Genomic DNA, 11671 nt, shown 5'->3' with positions numbered 1-11671 from the left:
ATTTAAATCAAATTTTAAATTTTAAATATTAATTTGAACTCAATTTCAAATTTAATATTATATTAATTTGAATCCGATTAATTATATTTATAAAGGAAAGCAATAATAATTAATGACTTTCTCATTCTTTTTCTTTTTTGTCTTTTTTTTTGGATTTTTTTCTTCTTTTTTTTATCTATATTACCTAAATTTAATGACTGATAAAATATTTTAATATGGAAAGTTAAGGCTTTTGGAAATAAAAAACAAAATAGGAAAGTTATGAGTGTGCTCTGTGCTTACAGATCAACTTGCCTTTTTTGTTTTTTTCTGCCAATAACTTTCCATTTTTTTGGATATTCATTGGGCAACTAAGGGTGATTGTATTTAACTGCTTCAACTTAGGTTATATTAGTTTTTCTAAAAAATAAAAACTTTAATATCGAAAAGATAAGTAAGTGTTCAATTTTTTCTTTAAAAAATACTATTTGTTTTGTTGTTTTTATCTCTTTTGATGTGACAATAATTTATTTATTTTATGGTAATATCTTATTATAGATAAATTGACTTATTGTGAATCTATAAATTTTAGTTTTAAATTTATCTAATAATTATATAATATTAAAAAAAACAAATATTTGGATAAAATTGATTGGTCAAGTAATAGTTTTTTAAAATATTATTTAATATATTTTTTAAAATTAAATGATATACAAAAATAAAAAATGTAAATGTAATAGTTTTTAAAAAATGATGGTTGAATGAATTTAGAGATCAAATAATGAATACAAGAAAGATGATAAGACATTAGTATTCAAAGTATTTAGCAAAAGATATGGGAGCAAAGGTCAAGTCTTTTAATAATATTGTTTGTCATTCTTTGCTACTATCCCCATTAAACATTTACACCAATGAATTATAATGATAATGAGATAACAAATTAATTTATTTATAAATAGTTTAATTTATCATCATGTTTGAATTCAAAAAATAATCCACATCACGTTATTATAAAAATAAAATAAAAAAAATTATAACTTAAAACATCAAAGAGATTAAATATATATATATATAGATGAAAGGAAACTTTCATAGAAATTTAAACTCAAGTGTTAAGGGTTTTTTTTAGGTTCAAAAAGTATTTTTGTCATTTATTTTATTAAAGATTATTAGTAGATAATTGAGATATTTTAAATTTTTTGACCGTGACATATTTAATATCATGTCAATTTAATTATATCATTATTATGTCTTATAAATTTTTTACCTTCTATCTATTGATAGGATATTTAGGTACTTTTTTTTCATTCTTATTTCACTCATACATCATTATTTTTATTTTTTTATGATCTCTTTTGTATTGATTTATAACTTGTACGTTGGAATGCAAACATAAAAAATGTTTTTTATCTTTGCTTTTAATCATTCTCTTTTTTTTTTTATTTTAAGATTTTGACTCTTACTTTGAAATTCAACAATAACATTAAACTAATAAATGTGCTCTCAATCAACATTCTGTCAACAGAATGAAATTATTTAAGGCTCTTAGTCATGCCATTATCAAGATAAAAAAAATTGCCAACCAAAAGACCCAAATGGTGCAAAAATATATATTTGGTGTTTGAAAGTAAAACTTGATGGAAATTCAAATTTAAGGTAAGATTCAATCCTAAATATTATATGAACAAAATGATATCTGTATTGGAACCTGTTTAGTTAGAGGCAACTTGATGAATTTAGACTTAGGCACACGCACAATTAAATTAAAGATAAACATTACATATCATTGTAAATAATTATGTTGCTAGTATTCTTTGGAAAAGAAAGTGCACTTTCAAGATTTTTTTTTGTTGGGTCTTATTTTATATATATATTTTTGATGATTTTAAAAACACATTTCTTCGGTCGTTAATATAGAGCAATAAGGAAAACTATTCTTTGCATAGTACCAGTAAATTCATGTAGTTTTTCTTTTAATTACTATTCAAGACAAAACTTGAGTAAATTTTTTTTTGTAAGATTTTAATCTAGCCTTTTAACTTTTTTAACCCTATTTAATTTACTTGCTGAAAGAGGTTATCACGTATCAAAAATCAAATTACAATCCCTACAAAATTTATCACAAGCGTCATTGTCAACACACTGGATGCCATTAAGGCTCAAATTGAGAGTTATATTATTTTGCTTCCACTGCACTCTTGAGCCTAAGCTCAATTGGCATTTACGTATTGAATTCACAAAAAATAAGTTCCTACTTAATAAAACAATTATGAATTTATAGTAATTTTTTTAGTTTTGAATCCATATTATAATTTTATTTTTTATTAATTCTTAATCGATATATTTTTACTCTCTAATTTAAAATTAGTTTCATATATGATTTAATTAAATAACTATATACGAATTAAAACAAATACTTAAAGATAGAACATAGTATGAAAAGCTTCTTTTCTTATAAAATTTATTATAGGAATGAAAAGATAGGATTCCATATAAAGCATCAATCACCTAATGATTGATTTCAACATTTTTATAAGAAAGTGGAGATATAAAGAAGAAAAACCACATATTTAAATGCAATTTGCTCTATGAAAGTTACATAAAAGTGAATTGAGATGATAGATATAAAGATTAGCACGCGGAGAAAATTGTAATGTTACCCACTCTACTAAAATAGTTCAATGATTGGAGGGGAAGAAACCAGTGAAATTTGTCTATTTGGCAAAGTATTCTCTTTCCTTGCTTTGGACCAACCGAGGCATTGGATTAGATTAATTTTTTAAATAAAAAATATACATTAATCATTAAATCAAATATTTAAATATTTTTTAACTCTTTAAAAAATGTGTTAATTATAATTGTATATTATTAGCTAAAAATGAACCTAAAATTTTATCGACTAAAAAAGTACATGTTTGGCAACCTAAATAAATGATAGAAAATCCAAGGAAAAATATATTTTAACTATTTTTGTTTTTCATTAAAGTATATTTAATTAATTTTTTTAATCAAATTACTTTTGAATTAAAAAATACGCTTGTAATAAAAAAATAAAAATTTACGTATGTTACAAATCAGTCCTCAAACAAATATTTATGTTTTATTAAAAAAAATTTAAAATATCAATAAAAATTTTATTTTTTTTAAACCAAATACAAAAATTTATATAAATTAATTAAAAAAACTCGAATGACATATTATTAAAAATGTGTTTTAATAATCTTATCGGAGATTCCAGAATCCTATTACAACTTTAGGTATCCCGAGTCAACCGCCTCAGTCAAACTATCCACAAGTAACGGAAATCTCCTTCACGCCGGTCCCACGGCCACTTCCCTCTCTACTCCTCGGCTCCGCTTAACTTTTCATTTCTTGGCCTCCAAGGTAAAGAAGAAAAAAAAATTACTACAACAAAAAAATCAGCTGTGTCTTAAAATTCACTACTAAAAACGAAAAATAAAAGAGAAAGGGGAAAATCTCTAAACGATTCAAGACGCAGAACTTCACGATTTATCAGACGACGCCGATTACGCCTCGTCTCAGCAACAAGTACCAATCCTTTTAATCCTTTTTCTTTTTGCGCGATTCGATCTCATAATTAATTGTTATCTATATCAGATTTCTTGAATTTAATTCCGGTTTTATTGTTTTAGTTTTTTTTTTTTTTGTCCTTTTCTTTTTTGGGTACAGTGATAGCGAGTATGATGCGGTGCGGCAGTGGGAAAAGAAGCTCGTCGAGTGAACCGGAGGGAGCCGAAATTGTTTATTTGAAAGATAATGTTACAATTCATCTTAATCAGTTTGCCTCTGAACGGATTAGTGGAAGATTAACGTTAATTAATCAAGGTTCTTCTCTCTTCATGGTAATTAGTTCATTCTTAAGCTATATGATGTGAATAAGTGTTGGGGCAAATATGGTTTTTGTATGTTTTATATATGTATGAATTATATGCTTGTTTGTTGTATTTGATTGTAGCCATTGATTTCGTACAAAGGATGAAGTATGAATGCAAGGTTGTCCGAGAAAGGTTTTCCTCTTTGGACTTGTGATTTGAACGCATTATGCACTTATCAAATTGGTATAAGATTATGTGATTTGCTGAAATTGTTTCATGGTTTTATTATGCAGATTGGAATCTTTATAACATTAGGGAGGTGCCATTTGCTGAAGTGAGGTCCATTGGAAGACACACTCCGGCTTGTGGGTGGCAATACATAATTGTTGTTCTTTCATCTGGTAAGGAACCTAAAAATCTATTGCTTTTGTGGCTTGTGGTATAAGAGGTTGAGCATGATGGCTTTTGATATTTTACATTCTACATATGATATTCAGTTTATATTCTTTTGAACTTTCATGGCCTTGTGGGGGGACAAATATATTTTAAATATGAACTAGTTCATATATTTAAAGCCAAAAGTTTTTGGAGATATGGTTTACCAAATTCTCTTAGGAGATGAGCATTTTTTAAAGCCATATATTGTACAATTCCCATCTATGCTGTGTGCACGCATAGAGATTTTCATCAAACGATAAGAAAGGTGACATTATTTCAATTGTGTATCAATAAGTGCTCAGAGCAGTTTTAAAGGAAGATAGTAGATTCTACTCCACAATTATGGTGCCTCTGGTTCTGGAAACTTGTGAATAGAACCGCTGAGTAGAGAAGCTGATAATCTTACACTTTTTTTATTGAGTTTTTTAATATGATAATGAGCAAAGTCTTTTGAGATTTGGTGCTTACCAATTTTTATGTTCCTTCTCTTGCTATTTTTTTTATTTCCTCTTAAGTTGGGTGCCTGATGTGGACAATGGAAAAATTAAAGTTTAACTGAACAATCTTTGTTCTTGTTCCTGCATCTCATTTGTTCATGTACATGTTCATTGAATGTCCTGAGGAAACTTACTAATTGACTAGCTGGAAATGTGTCAAATTGCTACATCTCATTTTTATCATTACATTTTGTTTTATTTCTGTTTCTTTCTTGTGCTTGTCTTTACATTTACAAAAAAGAAAAAAATATTTTGCAGGACTTGCATTTCCTCCCCTTTACTTCTACAACAGAGGAGTTCGAGAGTTCCTTGCTACAGTAAAACATGTTTGCCTTGTGAGGTTGGTATGATCAATAATTTTGAGTTCATTTTGAAGAGTTTTGACAGTTCGTGCTACATTATTTTGACCAAGAATAAACTATTGTCATATGCTAACGTATCAAAACAAATGGGAATAGAGAAAGACATATAAAGGAATAAAATTACTAGGAATAACAATTGCATATATATTTTTGAAGTTGCTGTAAATTTTATTCTTCTCACAGAATCAAGGGTACAAGCCTTTGGGAGATTGTGAAGTGTGGTTGATATATTCATTTAGAATTTGTTTGTGTTAGCATAATAAACTTTCTTTTCTATTATGACTTATATTCTTAGGGGATTTGATAGATTGTTGGAATCCCTAATATGGGATTTTTCCGTGATTTGGGAAAACCCAAAAATATGTCTTATGTATTATTTCTTTTTACACTACAAGTCTTGATTTTTCTTCATGAAGAATTTGCTACAAGTCTTTCTTCTTTTGTCAAATATGCCATAATTAATAATTATTATTTTTAATGGTACTTCTGCCATTTGCCTCATTTTTTAAAATGAAGATCTTTTTGCACGTGTGGGTATAACCAGAGCAGGTTTTTTAATGAGAAGAATTTTAGTGATATAAATACGTCTATTTTCATACTTGTTTGGTTCTTGTACTTCTAAATCTTCTTAATTCAGGAGTTCTCTCTGGAAACAATTAGTATTATACTGCAATTATGTTCGTATATTCCAATTTTTTGTGTTATATCTGTCTTTAACTCAGAATTTATTAATAAAAGATATATTGTTAGATTTCTTTGAGTTCCATATTTTTCCTCTTATTTTCAGGTCAGGAGAAGATGCAAATGTATTTCTTGTGAATGACTTTCAAAATCCTTTGCTGCTGTGTATGATGCTAATTAACTTGTTTGGTTAGTTTTTGTAACTGAAAATCTTTCAGTAACTGCTATGTATTTCATGAAATCCTCAGCAGCAATGTTTCCTATAGAATATGTCCAATAAGGGAAATCAGGAATGCTGTAACTGCAGAATATCTTATTTTTATAGAGGCTAATTATTTTAAATGCATAATTGTCCCAACTAACATTTGTTTTATCCTCATTTTGTGTTTTTTTTTTTTCCTTTTCAAAATGTGAACTGTAAATTGTATTGTTTTCAATTGGTAAACTAGATTTGTCAAACTAAATGTCCTATTTTATTTTGTTTGGTTTTGTCAATCATACCGATCATACATGGTCAAAGAGTTGCTATTTTATTTTGAATCTCGTAATTGCTCATGACAGTGAATATTGTCTTTGTTGGAGCTTCCCAGGGCAGTTTTCATTGTAGGTGCATCAACACCTGTTTTGGTTGGGGAGTCTGCTTCACTTGTAAATGGAGGACAGATGTGGGGTTCCATGATGGAACTGCCAGTATTCCTCAATATAATGGAAGGCAAAAGCAAAATGTTCATGATCCTGCTCGAGATATTTCAATTCAAGTTTTGGATAAATTTTCTATTGGAACCAAGTTGCCCAAGAAGCAACTTCACAGCTATTCCGGGAGACTCATACCAATGGTTTTGGTCCTTTTGAAAGGAGAAACAATAACCAGTCTTCCCTTGATTATAGTCACAAACCATCTGACGATAATGAGGAAGTTCCTGTTCAAAGCCCTCTTTCTCCAGATCCTCTTTAGGTAGCTATTTGTTCCCTCTGTAAATTATTTCCACTTTTAATTTTTTCTCAAGAACTGTTGTTGTCTTTTACGCATTTTACACATCTGAATAGTTTTTTTTACCTTGGGATTTAAACTCTAGATGCTTATACACTCACTTTTAATGCTCATACTTCTTATGGAAAGGTGTAAAAATGGAAGTATATATCTTTCTGTAGAAGCTCTTGTAGTTCTTGGATCAATTCAAACCCAATATCATCATCATAATTTTTTGGGGGTCATGGCTGAACATGGTGGGCGAGAAAAAAAACCATATTTAAAATACAGGCTGGAATCCTTTTTCGAACTTTTCAATCTTGATGACAAAACTCAACTACTTTCTAAGTATTTAAACTACTGAATAGTTTTCTGTACATGGTGGAGAAATTATATCCCTTTTCTTGCAATATAAATAAGATACCTTGAGTGTTCCATTCAGTGATGAAAGCAAAGAATGAGATGAAATCTGGTATATTTTCTGAGGTGGCAGATAGCTTTTAGAAAGTTATCTTGATGGTCTAAATGTCTCTACGTCTTTCCTCATTACTTGGAGATATTAGGTATTGTTGTTAGCTTAAGCATAGTTTAGAGTTTGTTTTATGCTCTTTCTGCAATTCATGCTACTTTCACTATTTTAGCTGGAAAGTTTTCAACTTCTATACCAGGGCAACCTGATTCCAACCTTTATCCTTGTTAAACAGAGAGTCCTATATAGGAAACACTATCATGATTATGAAGCTGCCACCAATGTGGAGACTTTTGAGCTAATCAAAATTAAGGAGGTATAGAAAGTAGACTTTGTTCCATTATAGTTTCTGGGTTTGTTTCATTTTCTTTCGATGTTTCTACCCTTTCCAAGTGTGATTATGAGTGTGATATAGTTACACTTTCCTTTATAATCCTTTTAGAAGTGCTGCAGATACTTGTGAATGAAATTGGTGCTACAACCTTCATCAGGTTCGAATACATCTTTTGGTATATGATTGCTGAATGAGAGTGCATACTTCAATTCTTAGTGTTTGCTGCATGAAATTTGAAATTGACAGAGGGACCAGAAGGAGTGAGTAGATTGGTTTGTGAAGCATTAAAAAATGATTAATATGTTGCAATGTTGATGCTTCTGTAAATAATTTTTTTAATGGGTGGATTTACAAAAAATTAACTAAAGTTTGGTTCTCAGTTTAGCCTGGAGAAACTTTTGTTGCTGCACTCCCACAAGTTGAGAAAATTGGTTTCTGTCTGGATCTAGCAGATAGATAAACTCTATGTAGTCTATATATGCTGAATATTAATGGTGCTGGTAATGGGCTTTCCTCCTTTTCTATTGATGTGATTGACTTTGGTGTTTGTTTTGAGTTTTTTTCTGTTTCTTTAGGATTGACCAATTGATAAGTTGTGGCAAAGTCATCATAAATTAGGACAAAGATATAAAAAGGCCTCATGCCAATCAAAGGTTTACAAGAGAGAAGCTGAGATGGTTGTATTTATGACCTTTTGATTCTATGAATGAATCTGCAACGTAGTTATTGTGATTGTATTTACATTTATAGGGGTCTTTTCTTTAACCTTTTGTAGAGAAAGCTGGGCATTCATAAAAATGTTACAGGGCTACAAAGAAAATTAGAAACATTAATTCATGAGATCTATGAATTAATTAAGAAGTGATGGTGATTTATCAAATTAGGGAACTAAAAACTGTTTTCATTTTAATATTCTGTCTGTGTATGCAAACCTTCTGTAAGCAGTTGTTATGAATGGTACAGAAATGTAATTCATATATTGCTAGTTTGTGTTATAAAAATCAATTCCTTTCTTATGCCAAACATGCACTATTGTAGTGTATTTAATAATGATAGTAGGAGAAGGCCCAATGTTTGGTGTGTGGTTGAATATTAAATTCCGTAGTTTTTATGTATTATTGTTTCAATTATGGAAACAGATTTTGGATCTCAACTTGATATTTGTTCTTGTCTTAATTTCCTGGCAGTTTGACAAATTCTCACCATTGGGGGGAAAGCCCCGACAACCACTATTGGGGTTGGAAGAGGTAAGGAACCAGATGCAAACTTTTTTATTTTATGTTGTATCTAGTTTGCTCATCTATTTTCGCCGTCCTTTCTGATTGGGCTGGTTGTCTTACGTCCTTGCTTCTTTGGGTCATGCCTCCATCACTAGTTTCTTACCATATGAAATGAAATAGATTAGTAATAAAATTTCATAATTTTAAAGCCTTTTTTAAATGTGATTTTTTTATTTTTGATATTATGAAACAAAATAGATCACTATTAATTCGTTATATGATTGGTATTTTTGATATTTTGAAATTTAATTGTTTTTTCAGTGGCTGATATTCTTGGATTCAGGAGGGCGAGTGGTGGATTCAAAAGCTTTAAGAAAAAGAACATTTTATGGAGTTATAACAAATTACGGAAAAAGGCTTATATTTCTACCAAGCAAGGAATTATAAGTGGATTGATTCTATTAAAAATGCATCACAATCTTAGAGATCTTAGTTGTGATTTTAAGGTCCGGGCAATATTATTGGGATATCATACATATGAATCAACATAAGCAGAGAGAGAATATCAAAGGACTGTCAAAAAGACAGAATACAAGATTATAAAAACCAGTGGCAAGTTTGCAGTAAATCTTTGTCTATTTGTCATGCTTCACTCTTTCCTTCCCTACATTATATTTGAGCTTGCATGGAATTTTAGTTTCAGTGATCTTTACTCTTTACAAGCAGCTGAAACCGTGGAGGTTCAGAAGAAAATTTGTTTTCAACCAAAGACACATTTGGGTGTTCTTTATTGACATGGTACTTTCTTTTTCTTTTAATGTTTCTATGACATGAGTTGTTTTGGTACGTCTCCTAGAAATGATGTTATTTTTTCCCTCATATTTTGCGTATGGTGCATTTCGTGTTTCTTTTTGGAGGAATGAGGGGTGGAGAAGAGGAGGGGGGGAGCTAAAGTTTGTGTTTGGCTTTGAGGTTTCTTTCACAAGCCTGTGTGCTAGGATTGCTGGTTGCTGTCAAGGTGTATGGCATGTTGCACAACTTGCATGCCTCCAATATGTGTCTCTAAATGGAGAGCCAACCTTTATAGTGTTTTTTTTATTAAGATAAACCCAATTATTTTGTAAGGGCAGCTTATATGTCTTATTGGGAGCTCTTAGCAAACCAATGACTTGAAAATGACCGTGCACTCCAGTCAGTGTTTTTATATGATAATTTTAAGTTGTATAAGAGTATGGGAATGTAAAATGCTGCATGATTACTTGACGTATCATACAGATAATGGGTGCTAGAATAAGAAATACTGCAGCAGGTAGATAAAATCTGGATTCAACTTTTTTTTGTCAATTATTTTACCTTAATCAGTATTGTCTTCATTGAAAATGGGGGCTATTAGATGATGTATATCAGTAAATCTTTTTTAGGTTTTCTAATCCAGATGCAGTATAATCTTTTAAGGGATACCCTGCAGAATTTATTCATTTGTGCTATAAGCACAAATTGTTCTAAATTTATGATGTTTGGTGAGAATACATTTGTAGTTTATTTGATAGGACTTGTTTGTGATTCATGCATCTGTTGTTTGGATAAAATAATGTTCTTAGACCTCTTGTAACCATTGTTATGCAGTTTTCTCTGTGAAGAGAAGTGTTTTTTTCTAGCTGGCAAAGCTTAGTTTTATGAATCTTAGTACTTGTTTGATGAATATTTTGGCAGAGTCTCTCTCCCGAACAGGCAAAAAAATTTACGAAGTTCTGAGAGAGGAAGGGCCTTATAGAGAAAGATGTGGTATGTATGAAACCATCACATGTTTGAGTTTTGAGTTTCATGTCAAATCTGAATCTTTTACGTGATATTCTTTTGACCTACTCTTTCTACAACTTCGATCTTGGTTACTGTCAGGTAATTACTTCTGATATGCTTTGATTTTTCATCTGTTGGTTGCCTAACAGAAAAAGCTTTTCTTACAGTCACGCTGAGTTACAATTTTGATGATGGTTGTTTTATTTGATTCCTTGAAAAGATCTTTGAGTGTTTTCAAAATGCAACAACAGTGGTGTTTTAAATTTGATATGCATGTTCTTGGCAAAAAAAATGGATATGCATGGGATTATGTAGAAATGTTTAAATTTGAAAAAATGGACAGCCCATTGCCTAACTATTTCAAGCAGAATGACTGCTTGAATTATTTCTTCTGCTATCGCTGGATTTTGATACAGTTTAAAAGGTGAGACCCTTGGATTTAATAGTTCATCTTTTTCTTCCACGCCAATATTCATTTAGGGTACTCTTTCCTTCAATTATGCAATGCTCCGTGTAAAGTAGAATAGGTTGTGGTATAAACTCTTACAATGTGCTCCAAGGGAGAGGAAGTGGGAGTATGAAGATAAAAGCTTTATAACGAGGATGCAAAGGGAATGGAAAATGTTAAGTGGGTGCGGTTTCTTTCCCAATTGAAAGGACTTGGCAAGAGGATAATGAGAGATCAGAAAATGTTGACAAGTATGGAAATTTCCTTGTCAGATCATTCACATTGGAGATGAAAATTACCCTTTTCTGCTGATCCATTTTTCATCCCTATTTTAAATCACACACTTAATCGCTTTTTACCTTATACTTTTCTCCATGTGTGTGTACCTTTACTGCTTTCCCCCACCCTCTGAAATCCAACATGTTATTATGTGGATGGAACCAGGTAGGGAGGGACAGAGGAATGCAGGGAGAAAGCTTGTTTAAGGTGTTGTGCGGGTGTTAATTGCTGAAAAATTAACAGTGAGAAAGAAGCTGAGTCATTTTATGATCTTGGTCTTGGCATTATAGAAAAAAGTCTCTTGATTTTGCCTGCATCCCACCATATTGAGCTTTCAAAATTCATTTTTTCCTTTAAA

The 11671-nt window shown here is 30.5% G+C and overlaps 1 pseudogene across 1 annotated transcript; it reads left to right on the top strand.

Annotated features, from left to right (window-relative positions):
- The first annotated feature begins 3233 nt into the window (after positions 1-3233).
- Positions 3234-10065, top strand: LOC111303283 (uncharacterized; annotated as a pseudogene). Its single transcript, XR_016326741.1, has 9 exons — positions 3234-3528; positions 3670-3842; positions 3956-4007; positions 4109-4216; positions 5009-5090; positions 5900-5982; positions 6355-6748; positions 8754-8813; positions 9108-10065. The product of XR_016326741.1 is annotated as an uncharacterized LOC111303283 (transcript).
- Positions 10066-11671: the final 1606 nt, after the last annotated feature.

This window comes from Durio zibethinus, chromosome 13, assembly GCF_047325235.1.
Source record: "Durio zibethinus cultivar Kanyao isolate XHJ-2024 chromosome 13, ASM4732523v1, whole genome shotgun sequence".
In the NCBI taxonomy this organism is placed as follows: Eukaryota; Viridiplantae; Streptophyta; class Magnoliopsida; order Malvales; family Malvaceae; genus Durio; species Durio zibethinus.
Note: the sequence above shows the minus strand (reverse complement) of the source record. Positions and strands in the feature narration are given on the sequence as shown.